The 19,179-nt window shown below is 37.0% G+C and overlaps 1 protein-coding gene across 4 annotated transcripts in view; it reads left to right on the top strand.

The window, feature by feature from the left end:
- The window catches only part of ZNF644 (zinc finger protein 644), a 74,588-nt gene that overhangs the window by 11,444 nt on the left and 43,965 nt on the right, over positions 1-19,179 (top strand). For all 4 annotated transcript variants that reach the window (XM_054980158.1, XM_054980160.1, XM_054980157.1 and 1 more), the window contains exon 3: positions 567-618. The gene's annotated coding sequence lies outside the window, so the exon portion shown is untranslated. The remainder of the gene's footprint in view (positions 1-566; positions 619-19,179) is intronic.

The raw sequence follows: 19,179 nt of genomic DNA on the forward strand, positions 1-19,179 counted from the left end.
TATCCCTTTACCAGTGCACTTCTTTAAGCCATTTCCTTACAGTACAGCCCTCCTACTTATATAAAATTGGTCTACTGTTGTGGTTATTGATATCCTGATTCACTTTTGATGTATTATGGAATATTTTATCAATTCTTTGTATTTGAGTGATGACAATGCAAAGCTTTAAATTGAAAAATACTTTCATTTCTAAACTAACATGTATCTTTCTATTAAAATGTCAGAGTATTTTACCACCCTCATAATTTCCACATTTATTACTTTAGTGATTTACAGTGAAATCCTAAGCAGAGTTTCTCTAGTCTAAGCCCATTGATTTCAGTGGGCTTAGACTGGAGTAACTCTGCTTACGATTTCACTATTAAGATTGTAATTGGGAAACTTGGAAGCAAAAATGTATGTGTTAGATTTGTCATAATTGGCATACAAGTTTTAAGTGTAAATTTGAATTCCATGTAGTTGCTTTGTTAACCTCAGTTATTATTAGTATCTCCTTATACAGCCTGTTTCCTTATCAACATGGTTTTAAGATAGATTTTATAAAGTCTTTTATTTTCTGTTTATAGGTTTGTCTTTGTAGTGGGTTTGAACTTGCAGCTTGAAGATAGTTAACCTGAAGTAAGTACTGAAAACTTCTATAAATACATGGCTCAATTGAACCAATAAAAGATAATAAATTACTCAAAATGAACTGTTGCATTTTTAGTTGCTCTTCTTTGTGATATTCCATGAGAGGAGTACAAGTTACTGTTTCCTCATGAATATTTGCTAATAGAAAAGTTGACCTGAGTAATTGAAAAGTCAAAATGTATATTTAAGAGACTGTTCTAGTCAAAGAATAGAAAATGAAACTTCCTATTATACTGTTGCCACTATTCATGATATCTCAGTAGGTAAGAGAAGAAAAAGAATTATAGCAGCAATTCCTTGAGGAGGTTCTGGGCAGAGAGAATGAAGATGGAGTGGTGGTCAAAATAGTACAGAGTTAAGTCATACATGGTGGTATGGCTACACATTAGAATAGATTGGGATTTGGAATGGAATGACGTGCTGAAAGGAAGGAGCCTATTTGTACTTTCACGGGAAAGGGACAGGCCTTCATCATAAAGCTGCTTGGAATATCTGATAGAGGGCAGGCAAAAGGAGACAGAATACATACGCTTGTTTCTATTGGAATATTTGTTTATTTTAAATTCTGTTTATTCTTTGTACTTCTTTGTACATGTACTAGCTCCTTATGTCTTCCTCAGTAGATATCTCTCTGTTTAGGTGCATGTTGGGTGCATTTGATTGAAACCTAAGATGGGTGATGGACTTCTGTATCCAGGGAACAAATATGTATGTGCTGTCTATTCAGCAGTTGGATTGTAATCAATCATGTAAGCATGGCTTTTGTGGAATAGGAATAGAGTATATGATTTGAATGATGATGTAGACAGTAAAGTTAATATTGTCATTAGATCATCTTATTTTATATTGTGATCAATAGGTTTTATTTTGAGATTTCTGGATCATGCCAGTGGTCAGAATACTGAACCAGATATCAACTTTCTGTTGATCTCCTTTTCCCTGGCAGATGTTAATCCATTAATAACTCATTCTGTTGTCAGATTTTTGACAGTGGTGGTTTCTTTTAGGGTATTCTTATGATAGGTTTTAATTTATTCTAGTAAACAACTAATTTATGATGATCTTATTTTTTTACTCTTATATTTATTCATTGTTCTTCTCCTGTATCCAGTCTCAACTGTTTTTAAACTGATTTGCAAATGGTTTTATATGTACTGGTCACAGATTGTAATAATAAACTTGACTATATGCTTATTTTACGTATGACTTTGTTATAGTATTTTATTGATTTTATTGATTTTTGCCCAACACCTGATTAAAGGAGCTTATTAATAAAGAAAAAGTCAATATTACCAAACTTTCTTATTTCATAAACATTTCAGCATACCTTTCATTGCAAAGTATTCTAATATAAGAATTGCCTTACTGTTTCAAAGGAAGTTGCATCTGTCCCAGCATTGTTTTATGGAACATGTGATATTTATTATGGTTTTAAATGATGTGATCCGCCCTGAGCCTGCTTGTGAGGAGGGCGGAATAAAAGTCCCAAATAAATAAATTTCAAACAGTGGTCAGGCAGGTGTTCATAACCAGCAGGGTGATAATTGCATTTGTACCAGACACACTTGCTGGAGCAGGTTGAGGATCCATCTAATATAGTGTCTTGTTTACAACAGTTATTAGCTAGATCCCATGGGAGATTTGCAAGCAGGATATGAAGAAGCACTCCTTACTCTGTCACTCCTTAGCTGCCAATGTTCAGAGGAATATGGCCTCTTAACAAGTACATTTCACAGCAATCATAAATGATACAGTTGTCCTTCATGTATTTGCCTAATGTTTTTTTTTAAAAAAAAACCTCAGCTCTATGTGGCCATCACCAGTGGTGGCCAGGAGCCTGCCTTTCACAAGCTCCAGCTAGTGAGCCAGCCATGGCTCTTCCTGGGCAGGAAAGATCTTGCCATTGTGGTACATGTCTTGGTAGGATCAAGATTAGATTACTGCAGTGTGCTCTGTGTAGGACTTCCTTTGAAGACTGTCCAGAAGCTGTAATTGGTACAGAATGCTGTGGCCAGAATGTTGGCTAGAGTGGGAGTGATTCCGCACACGTTGGATAATGCACTTTATCAATCGATTGAGGTGGATTTTTCTTTACACAAAAAAATCCGTTCCAAATGATCTATAAAGAGGATTGGAAGTGCATTATCCAACGTGTGCGGAATCACTCTGGGTTGTAAGGACCATATCATTCCAGTCTTGCTCCATCTATACAGGCTCCCACTTTGATTTTGAGCCCAATTCAAGGGATTGGCATTGGCCTTTAAATCCCTATATGGCTTGGGGCTAGCATACCTTAAGGACCACTTTTTCCCAGTATGAACCTACCTGTCCATTTCATTTGTCTTCGGAGGCCTTATTTCAGTTTCCCCTGCCATCTGAGAGCCAAAACACACGAGAAGAAATACCTAGGTTCAGCACGTGTTCTCTTACCTCAAGGTTTGCTGGGATCTGTAGGCGTCCTGGAAGCTTAAAGTTTAGCGTTTACAGAGCAGCAGGAAGGGAAATACAGGCGCCTGTATTTCCCTTCCCCTTCCTGCTGCTCTGTAAATGCTAAACTTGTTCTCTTACCTCAAGGTTTGTTGGGAAGTGTAGGTGTCTTGGCAGCTTAAAGTTTAGCATTTACAGAGCAGCAGGAAGGGGAAGGGAAATACAGGCGCCTGTATTTCCCTTCCTGCTGCTCTGTAAATGCTAAACTTTAAGTTTCCAGGATGCCTACAGATCCCGGCAAACCTTGAGGTAAGAGAACACGTGCTGAACCTAGGTATTTCTTCTCGTGTGTTTTGGCTCTTTGTCTAGATGAGTGGCACCCTAAGAAAGGACTTTCTCAGTCATGGCATCAAAATTTTGGAACTCCCTCCCCAGAGAAATTGTGTGCTTTCCTCAGTCACTCTTCTGCCAACAGGTGAACACTTTTGTTTGGAGTACTCCCAGTAGCTCTTATTGGCCTCTTCCCTGATTGTGCATGTGTTCATTTGTTTGTATGTCTGTGTTTTTATTGTATTTATATATATCTTTAAAGGTTATTTTAATGTTTTAATATGTATTGTTCACTGACTCGCAGACCCTATTTGAGTGGAAAGTTGGCATATAAATGTTTTAAACAAGTAAAATCAAAAACTTATATAAAGATTTATTAAGCTACCTTATCTTATGACAGACCGTTTATCATGGTTCGTATTGTTTGCTGTGACTGTCAGTGACTGTCAGTAGGCCACATAACCTACTACCTGATTCTTTTAGCTGGAGATGTCAGGGATTTACCATGTGATCTTTTACATGCAAAGCCGATGCTGTACCACTGAGCAAGACCCCTTACTCATGTTTCCTTTGTAGTTTAGAATGAAAAGTCCTAAATGCCTTTCTTGTAGAAAAAATACTCCTTTTTCATCATGTTGGTTGTTCAGTTTTATACCACTTCCAATGCTCAGGTAGTCTTCCCTGAAATAGAATTGTTGGAAGTGTATGCAGTATTCCAAATATGATCACACCAAAGCTTTATATAATGATATTACAATAGTGGGAGTTTTAAGTCGCTTCTTAATTTTCATCATTATGATAAGATTAGTGAGCTTTTTTTCTGTAACCAAGATTTTTCTTGGGCAGTTACAGCCACTTCAGATGCTATTAGCAAACATGCAGGTAGCCCCCCAGTGTGCATTGCTTTGCTTTTACATTGATTGAATTTCAGTTGGTGTATTAATGCCCATCACCTAGAAGATCTGTCAGTTTTTCATTGTCTTCTTTGAATTTTACCTTCCTGGATAATTTGAGGTAGAAGACAATGATGTTGGGACCCTCTCTGTTCACCATGTGTTGGCTGCCCTTGGAAATAAGTCTGCTTTACTGGACTACTAAATCTACACTTCTAAAACTGAGTATTATCTGTTAGATGATGATGTGGTTGGCAAGGTATGAGCTGCAGAGCCTTCAAGGACATCCTTCATTCCAGCGCTGCAGAGCTCAGTGCCTAAAGCCTTATTGGGAACCCTGCCCATAGCCCCATTGCTGTGCCAACAGAGGGCTTGAGTTGTATTGAGCTCTGACTCTGACAGCAAGGAAACAACTTACAATGCACTACTGTAAGAGAGCTGGCTGATCTGGTGGAGCTACAGCCAATGTATGGAACTTTTTTTACAGTGTAGTCATCTTTACTCTGGTTTACTTTCTCACACATTTCTGAGTTTTCTGTACAGTAACAATGTGTAGGCATCCAGAAACTGAGTTGTTTTTCCATGGCTAATGTAGAAATGTTCTCCATCAGGAATTACATTAGGATGGTATTGAATGATTTGGTGCTTCAGTCAGTAGTTACAGGTGGAAGCACTCTTTTCTTTAGCACTGTGGATGAGCAGGCAGCGAAGTACCAGAGAAGAAGACACAGAAGCAGATCAAACATTCAGAAGAGGAGGATGGTGATCTGTAGGCAAGAACTCGCAAAGTATTTATTGTAGAATACCAACTTGCTTCTTATGTTAGAAGTTACAGTAAAAGTAACTTCATATTATAATTTAGTTTGTATAAAATTGTAGATATACATTTTATCTGGTTCTTTAAAATACTTGTAGTAAAAATTGCTCTCTGAATTACAAAATGTAAATAAAAATTAAATTTTATATGTAATTCCACTATATTTTCTAAAAAAAAAAGTCCAGTAAAAATAACCAATCATTTTCTTTTTGTCATACATAGAGATTTAAAGGCTGGATGAACTGTAAGGATTGTTTGGGTTGTAGTTGTAAAATCAGCTTGGCATTCTACTTAATTGCATATTAGCGACATTGTCTTACAACAGCTGTAAAAAAATTCATTATTTTCACTACATCCTTACCTCATTCAGGTCCGCATGTTCAATAAAACTTGTGTGAGATTAATAATACAAACACATTGATACAGAGATGTCTCTGTTGGGCCTTGCTAGCAGTACTGAATATTATTGAATAAGTGTTGTTGAAATAAAAGAAATATTTTTATAGCACAGAAAATCAGATACATGAACTTAATTCTGTAGGAGTTAAGTCCATTGGTTTCTCAGTGGTTTTAGATTTGTTATCCTCTTTATAGGATTTGTCTGCTAGGGTTGCTGGGTATCCCTGGCATTGGGTGGGAGGGAGCTGATTCTTACTAGGCTCAACTTTTGTGTGTGTTTCCAGCCGGGGCACAATGATGTCACTTCTAGAATTGATATCATCATGCTGTCTGCTGAAGTGCTTCTCAGCTTTGCTCAAGGCTGATTTTTTTTTTAACAGTTGGCCTGTGGGGTGCCAAAATTAGCCCTGTGTGAAGTGCATGACCACTCTCACAGCCAGCACAATGTCACTTCTGGAAGTTCCCTGGTCAGTGTTACCCAGTCTCCTAATTAGTTGGGAGAAATTAGCTTAAAGGAGACAAAGCAAGAGAGGGTAACTAGGATTCTCCATCAATGTTTATGGGGATTTTTCCTGGAGAGAACTCTCAAAATCAACCAACGAGATGTTCAGCTGGATCAGGGAGGAGATGGAAGAAAGCAATTTCAGGGAAGGCTTAATTACCAAGATGGAGGTCTGCCTCTCTCCCTGCCCCCCCCTTTCCCTCCCCTCATGTAAACATAGTGGGCTTAAATAGGAAAAGTTTCAAAATAAAAGAACAGATTAACAGCCAGCTATTTTTGTACTGCCTCTCTGAGCAGTGTCTCAGACCCTTCTCTCTCTCAGTCACTCTAAAGCCTCCTTTTCCCTCCAGCGGACCTCTAACTCTGATTGGCCCAGTATTCTACCCACTCCCATTGGCTGTCTTTCAGGATAGGCGAAGCCGGAGCCAGTCCTGTCCATTCCCACTTAGAAAATTGTGAGCCTTGAATATTTTCACCCATTTCCCAGGGCCTTCCTTGAAACTTGCTTAATTGGAATTTCCGTTTTGCAGTAGGCAAAATTGTTTGGGAACATTTGCTCATTTCCCTTTCAGCAATAGTAAAAATAAAATTAGTGCCTATCAGTGTATATGTGAAGCAGACTTTTCTCCTAATGTGCATTGCTTTGTATTTACTTGAATAAAATCCAAGCTGCCCTTTTGATATCCTCTAATTTGGTTATGAAAGATCCTCTTGTAGGTCTTTGCATTTCATGTAAGAATTGTTTTGCTGAATTACACCAAAGATGCTAGTGGAGTATTCTGTTTATAAAAGTAGTTTCCAGATGTTTCTAGCCTTCTTAGGAACATAATGTTATTGTTATTCCTATTAAGAATTCTGAGAGGTCTGTTACCTCTGAATTTATAGGTAGCAGCCATGATTGACGAATCCTCAGTGAATGTATGTGTTGGCAAATCCAAAAGTGTCATCACCCTTCATGGAATTGTCTCTTTGTAAAACACCTGCCTGATCTTGTGACTAGGGGTGTGATAGATATTATGGATAACACAGACTGGATCTTGGGTCCTCACTGTGAGTTCTGAGTAACTGTCACATGTGAATTGTGGATTCTTTTTGGTTTTTGGCTGTGTGGTGCCTGATTGAGTAGTGACTGTGCCACATATAAAGAACGAGCTTCAGCTTCCCTCCCCATTTTCCCAGCCTGCAGTGGGCCTGGGAGTGTGCTGTTTAGCCTTTTGGGGAAATCCTCATATTTATGAGTTCTTTTAACAGGAAAACTGTTGCTGCCCCCCCTGCCCAGTTGCTCTTTTATTCTGGGCCCCAGGACCAAAGTAGGCATGATGGAGGCTTCCCCATCTAACAGTGACTGCTGCTATTTTAAGAGTGCATAATTTAGCGAAACTGAACCCTGCATTAACTCCTGTGTAATGAAGTATGATGACAGACTGAGGCACTGTTTATCATTTTTTCTCCCCTCTGCCTTTTTTGTATTTAAAATATTTCCTACTGTATGAACCGGTGGATACATGCATGAATACACACTGATCCCTCTCATGCCATGTCTAGTCTCATATTAGCTGCTTTTTTTCTTCCTGACATTATGCCCTCTTGCCTGATCTGGCAACAGCTGAGAAACGTGGAAGGAGAAGAAATTAGTTTTACTGGCTTACTGATGACTAAATCTTGTTATCACCAATATCGTGTGAAGAAATGCCCTTCACCCTAGAATTTACCCCAGTAACTCAGCCATTGGGACTACACTCTATAAATTGGAACTTTACTGCAAACTTAGCTGGTGGAAAGGAGGAGGCTGGGGATGAGCCATCAAGCCCCAAGAACAGCATAAGTTAGTGATTGCAGATGCTAATGGCCTTGTCTGAAGTAGAACAAAAGGGTTACCATCTCACACCTCAAGAGACAGACATGAACAATCAAATGGCTAGAAAATAATTCCTTTCTCTTGAAGGAAGATCCGAATGCCACAGAGGTGAACTCCCAAGGGTAGATTATAGATACGCAAGACAAAGGGGAAAAATCACTGTACCATCTTGCTTTTTGCCTTTGGATGGGCACAAGCCTTTACTTAAGAACTCCAGCTTGTACATGTGGCAAAGGTCAATAGAGAGAAGTCCTATTAATTAAAAACTAAGGTAATGATGGACTTTTAAATTTTGCTGCTTCAAGAGTTACTAGCCTACTCAAAAACACCGTTTAGAATAACTCCTGAGTGCAGGGTGAGTCGATGGTATGTTTTCACCTTTTTTTTGTATCCTTGCTCAGCCTAATGTTTGAACAGACCATGTGCACGCTATTTTTGTTAAACTTTCATTTAGTTTCTATGCTTGAAGCCTGATCTCTGTATACTTACCATACCAATTCAGTCTTGCTTTCCAAAGAGTGGTAACGGGGAGGAAGAGCAGGTAAGCTTGCCATCCATTGAGTGCAGTAGGTTAAAATTGTGAAAGTGTGATTGATTCTGGGCTAGCTTGTAGAAGTGAAGTGGGAGACGTGGCAACTAGGTGGAGCCTTCAAACAATGCAAATAGAGTGCTGGATGTGCATATCTGTCCAGCAGGAGACACCCTCAAATTTGCTGGTCTCAGTATTACTACCTAGATTCATTTTGGTACCCATTTAGAGTAAGGGAAATGGGCAGCATGACTGAGTGAGACTTAGGATGACCGTGGGGGTTTCTGATCCAGAACCAAGAGAGTACAGTTATTGAAAGTTCATTCCTTCACAGCAAGAATATGTATCTTCTTGTTGGCTAAAGGACATCTGTGCCAGGATAGACATGTATGATCACGCCAGATCTAGGCAAGGTTCAATATTCCTCCAAACAAGTATGAAGAAGAGACTGATGCATAACACAGCAAGGTACAGAGTAGCAAGAAAAGTAATGGCTTGGACTCCCTTGTGCTGTAAATGAAAATCATAATTACAGTTTTTATTGTATCAGCAAATAGCAACAGCACACGGATTCCATCATAATAAAACCCTGTCTTTAATAAAATAAATTTAAGATACATAAAACACAAGATAAAACCATGATAGTACACCTTACAGATAAGCAATTTATTAATCCAGTGCCTAATGACCTAAAGTAGAGCAATTAATCTGCAAGCCAACTGTGCTTATATCAATGTGTCTATAAAGTAAGATCACAAATCCAGGCAGTTTAGTTATAAAATATAGTAGATTTACTTGTGGCAGCCCAATAAAGCATCCACCTTGTGAAATCCTAGTGTCCAATTGTAGTTACTTTAACTTGAAACGACGTGTGCTTTCCACATGTCTAGTCCAAGAGAAGAAACCACCAGTGAGCAGAGAGTTGTAGGGCTCTCCTGGCAGAAATGCAGAACTGTGATTGATATAGGAAAGAAGTTTAGTCAATCAGAAATGAACAATAAAAAATGAAAGATTCAATTGCTACATAAGTAAGTAATACAACATAAAGAATAAAACAGATAAACATTGATAAATTTTAGGAAAGAGAGGAAAAAAGTTACCCAAAATTATTCACAATCAACTAGGAAATACCTAACAACTTGATTAGTACAGTAAGGATTCTGGTCAGATAAAAGATAGAAAACTAACTGCTCAACAGGATGACCTTTAAACTTATATAAAAAGGGCTAATTAAAGAATTCTATCAACTCAGTATAAGAATTACAGTTAAGCAACACATGAGAAACTCAGGAACTCTATCCCTACATAGGCAGAGTCTTCAAGAGAAAAGTTTGGATGAAGTATGGTTAGGAGAGTGGGGAAGGGCTATCAGGGACAGGTGGTCACCTGGAGATTGGGATGGGAATTTGTTGATTAAGATAGAAGCCACTTCTTTTCAACCATTAAATGGTCAGTTCAGCATCACACTGGAGATGTAAATTCCCCATAGAAAGTATAACTGATACGACGGGGGAAATGTCATATAACATCCTCTTTCAGGCATAAAAAGGAGAGAAATCAATTTGTTTTTGTATTTATCAACCGCCTTTTCTGCACATGTTTTCCTTTGGGAGGAAGTAAGCCCATATTTCGGAGCTCAACCCTGGATAGACCAAATGGATCCTGAGAGCTGCCGCTATGGCAAAGGACTAATCTTAGTAAACTGGAAAAATCCTTTACTACTGGCTATTAGCAGAAAAGGTAGGGGAGATTCTTAAGTTGTCTAACCATGATCACAAAAATGAAGACTGTTACCAGGACATATGACTCACCCTTATAGGAACATATGCCTGAAAAAATATTCCCATATTTATTTCCCTACATTAAAGTAATGTTTTGAATAAGGAAAAAAAGTGATATATAAAAAATAACCCCCAGAAGACACTTTACCAATACACATGGTTATACAGATCACATAGCTAAAACAGTACCTTTACCGGTCAAGGTGTGTATGTCCGTAAGTAGTCATCATACTCTCATGTTTCTGTCTACCTCTGTGAGTACCCAGCTCTCACAAGAATTTGAGCGTTTGTATGTGATGTTGGGAAAGGGTGTGCGCTGAAAAATGTTTCAATTTTAAATTGGGGGTTTCTGAACGAACTTCATTCCATTATTGGTTTGTTCTGGGTGGGCTTTTTCACTGTCTTTTGTTGCATGCACACAAAGCAGGTATTGGCTGCTTGTGAACACATGCATGCTGCCCTTTTCAAGAGGCATTGGGGAAACAAGGCTCTGGAGCAGGTGTTTTGCACAACAGCACCAAAACAGAACAGTTCTCCCTCCAAATTATCCATCCATCAAATTTGAGAATGCACACAGCAATGGGGTTCGGTGTTTATGGGCCCTGGAGAATGCTTAGGGAAAGGCATCAAGGTGAGTGTTGGGTGGGTGAGCACATGCACTCTGTTGTTTTCAACAGGGAGTAGGAAAATGAGGGTTTATTCACAGATAACCCAAACCTGCATTGTTAGCAACTATTAGTCCCTCCCTCCTAGTCCAAAAACCCACTGATCCAACGAGTCCCTCTTCAAGAACAAAACACACACAGAACAATGGACCCTGAAGAAGGCAAGTGTTGGCTCATGCACACAATGGCGGGAAACTGGTTGGCAGAGCAGAGGTGGGACAGCTCCCAAGCAGGAAAGTGCTCTGTTGCCAAACAGTAGTGAAATTTGTAAAAATCCTGCTTTATGAGATAGTGCCAGCAACTAACCTTTTCACTCTGATGCAGCAACAGAGTGCTGTTCCTTTGCGCTCTGTAATTGTGCTCCTTCAGTGAGTTGCAAATCTTTCCTTTTGAGGCTGAGGAGTTGCTTGCCATCCGACTGAGCTCTGCTCTCAGTTCTGATCTGAACTCCTGAACCAAGAAGAGCATCGTAGAGCTTTTTCCAGGCTTTAAAATTAATAATGAAGTGTTCCCATAAAGGCCTTCATCTTCTTGTCACAGTGGACCTGCTGTCACAGTGGAGAGAACAGCTGGAACTGTGGCTGGTACTTCGCTCGATGCCCCCTGCCTCTTAGCACTTGCTGTTCTTTGAAAGTTACTGGTTTTTTGACCAGAATAGACCATACATATCACATTACCATGATTGTTTGCATTTGGCCCTCAATCTATTTTTACCTAACACTATGCCATAGGTTTCACGCCGTGCCCAAAACATGATAGAGCACTGGCAGAGAAACATTGGGGGGTGCTGCTATACCATCAACATGGGAGTCAGTGTTAGGTTTATATAGCTTATATATAGCTTATATAGCTTATATATATTCATAGCTTCCTACACCAGTGGTTCTTCTCTTTCCTACAACAGTCTACCACGTTGAGATTGGGAGCAGAGAGTGTTTTTTTAAAAAAATACTACATTTTAAAAATTTATTTGTGCAGAACAACAACAAAACAATAACACTGCTGGCAAATCTATGCACAAGTTTCTATAAAAAGGTCTCCAAATATCTAAAAATAAGTCAATACACAATTGCTGTCTGTATGTGATACATTCAAATATTGATAAGTTTATAAGGTCTTCATTTAATGGGACAATCTGTGTCCACATGCAACTGTGTAGTGCACAGACCTGCTATCTCTGCTCATTTAACAGTTAACAGTTTCAATCAGAGCCCAGAAAAGACTTGTAAAAGTGGGACATTAGACAGGTCACTCAGTCTTTCTTTACTACTAAAACTATTAACCCAGAGTTGAAGGAAATCAGAGGAGGCAAAATGAATGGCAGAGCATTATGAAAAAATTGGGCCAGATTGGTCTCTCCATATGAAATACTCATCTGGAAAGATGTGGTGTGCATGTGTGACTGTGCATAGTGTCTGCTATTTTCACAACATTAACACTTGTTTAACAGTTTTAATCTGAACAGCCCAGAAAAGACAAGTCTTTCTGGACAGGACGAAGTTCCTCCTGCTGTTCCTCAACCTGTTGTCTTTGGAAGACATTTTTAGTCACAGTGATGGCACCTAAGTGAAGGACAGCAGCAGAAGACCACTGAACGGGCAACCTCCTCCACATGCCAGGGCCCTTCTCAGTGCAGCTGTTCTTTAATAATAATTTATTATAAATAAAATAAATATTTCCAATTTTCATCCTAGTCTGCATAGCATGAGCCTTTGTGGCAGCCAGGGATTCAAGAGGCTGGAGGACACCCTTCCTTCCTCAACCCTACATGTGCATGTCCGCGTGGACATCGGTTGCTTACCAGCCTTATTTGCATTCTGTATAAAAGTGCACAGAAAGGAATTGGTGACACAATGCTGATGGTGCTGTGGTGTCTGCAGCACCCTTTCCTGGTCTTTTGTGAATGAGAGCCACCCAATGCCAAGGAAGAATGGCGAATTGATGAAGTAGTTTTGTCTGCAGCTCCCTGATCTCAACTAACAGAGGGTGTCTTACCTATGATGTTGGTGGGAGAGAAGGTGATTTTTCTCTCTCTTTGCTCTTCTGGTAGATGGCACAACTCAAGGTGACCTGTTATGAGGCAGATAAGTCTCTAATTGGCCTGATTTTCATCAAGTCTGTGAGAGTTTGAGATTGGCTTTGCCAGAACAAATCTGCTTTATTCGCTATTTTCGCCCCTTCTCTTCTTTATATATATATTTGTTAAATGCAGGATTATAGGAGGTTGGGGTGGGGTGTTTTTGCTTTTGTTTTCATTTTTTTTAACCTATTACAAGGATTTTGAGAAATAAGTAGAAGCTAGAATCTATCTAAAGAGCTAGAGCCGGAAAGGATTTACAATCCTCTCCACTGTTGTTTTCATCCATGGCAAGTGGAGTTTGAAAAAAGGAGGGGAAAGAAGGATAAAAGAATATAAGGCTCTGTTTAACATTAACAAACTTGAATTTCAAGGACCTCAAGAACAGAAATAAGAAAGGATGACATGAACTTCAGAATCATAACTACATCACGAATCATTTACTCCCATTCTCTGAGACACCATTATAAGTTGTTAATTACATTTGACTCTGAACCAAACCTAAAAAACTTTTGGAATCTCTACTGTGAGACTACTTTTTGTATAAAAATACTGAACTGAAAGACACTCGAGTGAGAAGATTTCAAGACATACCTAAGTGTTAAAAACATACTATATTCAGCTGTATTATTTTACTTTGTATTTACTTGAACTCTGTATTGCAATTGCTTGAAGCAGCTTTTGTGAAGAAAGCTTCTATCTTTCAGTGTCAAGGGATTGGAAAGCTGAATATGAACTTTGGAAGATTGTTAGTATCTGAATAGTGAAGAATCTCTGGATTTGTGTGTGTGTAAATTTAACCACAAAATCTTGAGGTTTTTTGTTCCTAATTGCATATTTTGAAATTATATATCAGACAATATCTAGGAACATTCAATCTTAAAGTGATCTTGTAATAAAGCACAAAATTCCTTTTCCATCCCCCCCCCCCCCGGAAATCTTCTGAAATAGACCTAAAATGTAGAATTCCTTGTTTGAACAGAGTTTCAGTCTTTTGATTTGCAGATTCCAATTGTTGAAAAAAGGCTCTTTGATCTAGTTCTAAATCTTTGTATTGTTTTTTGACTTTCTCAGTCTTCTTGGCATTTCTTAGAGCTGTCTTTTGCACCTCTACCAGGCCTGCTGTGAATTCATGCTTTAGGTCTAAAATATCTTTTTGATCTTATCATACACATTCATCCCTTCTTGTTTAATACTCTCTTGTGTTCTTCTGACTTTTTAATAGCATCTTTAATTTTAGCAGTAATAGTTTGTGATTGGGTAGTCAGGGTCTGTTGGATTTTTTTCCATAAAATTCGCCAAATCAAAATCTTCTTCCGGGTCATCTAGTTTTCTCTTTCTTTTTTCGCATAGCAATTTTTGGTATCTTTTTAATCTCCTCTCTGTAAATATCTCAAACTTCTCATATGCTTTTTAGACAACCAATTTTATGACAGACACATATATTATGTCAGCATCAAATTATCCATCAAATCAATATCTTACAGTTTTACCACTTTCCAAAATACAAGAGATATAAACAATATTATATGGAAATATCAGTGGCTGTTCAGTCCAATTTCTCTTTGTTTTCGTAAGAGAGATAAGAAAGTTAATTTTAAAGGGGAAATAGGAAATGTTCATTTGAGACGATAAAAGAAGTGGAAGAATAAAGATAAGACCGAATGGACAATTTAGTAAATATTAGTATTACTATATTTAATTTCAAAGTTATTCATATATAAATTTTAGTACTGTTAATTGAAAGTAAATTCTTTTGACTGCTTGGTATTAAAAGTAAATTCTTTTGTCTGTTTGATGTGATTTCTTTTTCAGCGACTTGATGGCAGCAAATAACCCAAAGTTCAAAAACCGAACTATTTAGACAAACAAAAACCGAACTATTTAGACAAACAAACGCCAGAGATTTCATATTGAAAAAACAGGGTATTGGTGCTTGGTTTCAGGTGTAGAAATACAGATTTTTCAAGACTTTCCAGAAACCTTGCTGAGAAAGAGGGAAGATTTTAATTTCTTAAGAGAATGAAATAAAATACTTTGGAAAATTCCATTTACTCTTGAAGTGATATTACCGAAAGGAAAAAGATTTATATCAATAATTGAACAAGCTAAACAACTTTTTGAGGAACTGTCAACAGAAAACTCCCCTGATCAAAAAGATAAGAGGTAGAGAAGAAAAACAAAAAACTCCAGAAAATGATCTATTAGAAAAATGAGTAATTGGAAAAATAATATTAGAAAGACATTCGAAAAATGAGTAAAGTCAGTATTTTATCTATAAATATTAATGGTTTAAATTCCTCTATAAAGCAATCCAAAACTTTTAATTTGTTAATGAAACAAAAAGTAGATACTATGTGTATTAAAAAAAACTTAGGAAAGAGAGTACATGAACATATTTTAAATAACAAAATGGATAAAGTCTACTAATCATCAGCAAATGAGAAGAAAAAAGGTGTAGCGGTGTATATAATGAACCAAAGAATTAAAATGATTGAAGAAATGAAAGATACCAAAGGGAGATACATTATGTTGAAAATAAAACTCTTAGACAGAAAGATTAGCATGTTAACATCAATGTATGCACCAAACAAGGCGAAAGAAAAATTTTATGAGAATGAAAAATTATTAGATTTTCAAGAAGGGAACATTCTGATTTTTGGGGATATGAATGGAGTAATTAATTTAAAAGATGATAGATCCCAGAAGACAAAAGGAGAAAGGCTCCTCAAAATTGTTTTCCGATATATGGAAATGTTACATTTGGTGGATGCCTGGAGAGTTGCAGATCCAAAGTCCAGAGATTATCCTTTTTTTTTTTTCAGAAAGACACCAAATGTATTCCAGGATTGATATGAGTGGGATATCGAAAACAATAACGAATTTTAAAAAGGTTGAAATTCAAAAATTTATGCAAATCACAATCCTTTATTGATTGAGTGGCAAGGAGACAAAATTAAAAGAAGATGGCGACTGAACAATAACATATTACTGCATGAAGACGTTTTAAGGAAGTGTAAGAAAGATTTGGAACTTTTCAAATTGAACCTTGTAAATGAATTCTCTGGTACAATAATTTGGGATGCAAGTAAAGCTTTCATGAGAGGAAATTTGATAGCTGTGATTTCACAAAAAAAGAAAGAAAATATGACTGATGAACGAAGTAATAAAGAATATCCAGTTTTTGGAAGGGCAGCATAAGAAATCACTTAAGAAGTCTATGTTAATGGAAATTAAACAATTGAAAAACCAATTGAATATGTTGCAAATTGAAGAAATGCAGAAAAAGCTAAGCTTTCTGAAACAAATATTTTGAACATTCGAACAAGCCTGGTAGATTCCTGGCTCACTGCTTAAGAAAAGAATCGGAAAGAAGAATAGGAGTAAAAAAGTCGGACGGAATAACATATATGGAAAAAGAGATTCACCAACAGTCTCTCTCTTTCTGTCTTTTACAAAACTATGAAAAAAATTTAAGAGAATAAGGTATGGAAGATTTCATCAAAGGAACATTAACCTTAAAGATTACACCTGAAGATAATTAGTTAAATCAAAATATTGAAGTACAGGAGATCTCACAGGCAATAAGAAGACTTTAAAAAGATAGATCTTCAGGTCTGGAGAGGTTATCAGCAATGTATTATAAATGTTTGGAGGAACAGCTGATACTGCCACTTTAAAAAGTAATGAACAAAATAAGCGAAGATAAGATCCTACCTGAAACCTGGCAAGAGACTCATATAACTTTGATTTATAAAGAAGATAGTGACCCTGTTACCTCAATCTTATAGACCCATTTCATTATTGATTATAAAATCTTCAATGTTATTGAAGTAGATTATAAACTCTTTACTTTCAATATTGGTAGAAAGGCAAAGAAAATGTATAGCAAAAATAATACACCCAGATCAGACAGGATTTATACCTAAGAGATTAATGAGGTATATCGTTAGGTTTGTAGTAGATGTAATGGAATTTGTGGAGAAGAAAAGTTACAAAGTTTTTAGATGCTGAAAAGGCATTTGATCATCTTTCTTGGACTTTCTTACAAAAAATACTAGGAAATTTAAATTGTGGTCCCAAATTCGAGAATTGGATACAGGAAACTTATACAAAGCAAAATGCAAACATTTTGATTAATGGAGTGACAACAGAAGGTCTTCAGATTGAAAAGGGGACCAGACAAGGATGTCCACTATCACCACAACTATTTATTTTAGCAATGGAAGTTTTTGCATCAAAGATGAGACAAGATTCTGAAATTAAAGGTTTTAAGTGTAGATGGTGAAGAATTCAAATGGAAAAATTATGCTGATGATGTGGTCCTGACAATCTTGAATCTACATGAGTCAGTATTCTATGTCATAGAACATCTGACAAAATTCGGCTCCTTTTCGGGATTTAAAGTTAATAAGAAAACAAAATAATTTCTAAATTTTTAACGAAAGAAGAAGAGGGGGGAAAATCAAGGAAATGACAGGATGTGAGATAGCAACAAATCAAGTGAAATACTCGGGCATTAATTTGACAGGACAAAAAGACACATTATTTAAAGACTACTGTGAATACTCTGATCGATTGATCGATCGATCGATCGATTGATTTAAGTTCTCTGGAAGAGATTACAAAGAGATCTTGAAAGATGGTCTACATTAAAATTATCTTGGCTAGGAAGAATTTCTACAATAAAAATGAGCATTTTTCCAAAATTTAATTTTTTATTTAAAATGATTCCAATTAAGATACAAGAAAAGACATTGAGAAACTGGCAAAAACAAATAAATAAATTTATCTGCAATGACAAAAGAACAAGAATCAGATTCAAGGTGTTACAAGACAAAAAAAGAAGAGGCTTAGGTGTACCAAATACTAAGCTATATTATCAAGCCTCAGGCCTGATCTGGATTACCGATTATATCTGGAATCCAAATGATAGGTTAATAAAGCTAGAAGCGGCAGAAAAGAAAGAAATATATGCGGAGATTCAAAAGATCTTAAAAATGGATTTTGCAATGAAACCAGAGGTTACACTGTTGGGAATAATGCCAGATAATATTGAGAAAATACTACATGAATCTTTGAGGTATATGCAATGGCAAGTAAATGGAAAGATGAAGAATGCCCAAACAGAGAAAACTGGAAAGATAAAATAACAATTTGTGCAGCCAGAATTGAAATGTACAAATCATGGTGTGTTCTGTGCTATTGGTTCGGAGTTAGGAGGGGTACAGTGGCAAATATTGTTAAATACTTTATAATAATATTTTGGTGCTTGGTTTAATAGTGTGATGTAGTGGAAGAGAGAGGAAATGTCTCTGAGAATGGTTGTTGTGGGCTTGAACATGATATTCAATTAATGTATGGTGATTGTGCTTTAGACTGTCTGTGTAAAGGGTATCTTAATTTCTCCTTAGTATAATGGGTATTTCTGTTTTTTTCTTACTTCTTTCTGTATCCCCTTTGTTGTTTAGAAAACTAAAAAAAAAAAGAGCCACCGAATGCCATTACCTAGGAAGCGTTGAAGAATGGAGTTATGCTATGCTAGGTCTGACTCCCCTTGGGATTGGATTGGTTGGTTGCTGTGAAGGAAAACAGTTATAGATGCTGCCTCCTGCTGCTGCTGGCTCAGTTCCTGTCTACCTGTATCAAAGCACATGTACTTTTTGGTGTGTGTGTGGGGGGGAGAGCATTACATCTTCGTTTCCTAAATTTGTTTCGCCGTTCAGGAAACCACTTTAACAAACGGGTTCTAATAGAACGTGTTGTGCTGCCAATATATATTAAGGAACATGTTCATTGGTCAACGACCAATGTAATTTACATCATAGAATGCACATGTTCCTTAATATATATTAGCAGCACAACACGTTCTATTAGAACCCAATTTCAAGAACACCTCTCAAGAATCTGTACTAAAAACATGGAGGCATCAGAGCACAGCACTTTGCACTTTATCATAATCATGAACGGGAATTTAAATTTTCATTACAGCAAGTTTTTAAGGCTGGTGAGAGTACACACAGATTGTTAAATCAGGCAATAGCCCAGTGGATTTTTAGAATGGACAGTTTTGCTCCTAAAGGGCTTAATAATGAAATTGATTTTTCAGTGTTTTTATAAGATATATTTTTGTATTACATGTATAGATACTATTTTTGTACTAAAGCGGTATTTTTGTAGTAAAACTAATTATTTCTCATGCAATACCTTTAACAGGTATTACTAGGAGACCCCTTTAAAATGAATTGAATGGTATGGTTTCCAGGCTTCC

This window comes from Eublepharis macularius, chromosome 5, assembly GCF_028583425.1.
Source record: "Eublepharis macularius isolate TG4126 chromosome 5, MPM_Emac_v1.0, whole genome shotgun sequence".
NCBI lineage: Eukaryota > Metazoa > Chordata > Lepidosauria > Squamata > Eublepharidae > Eublepharis > Eublepharis macularius.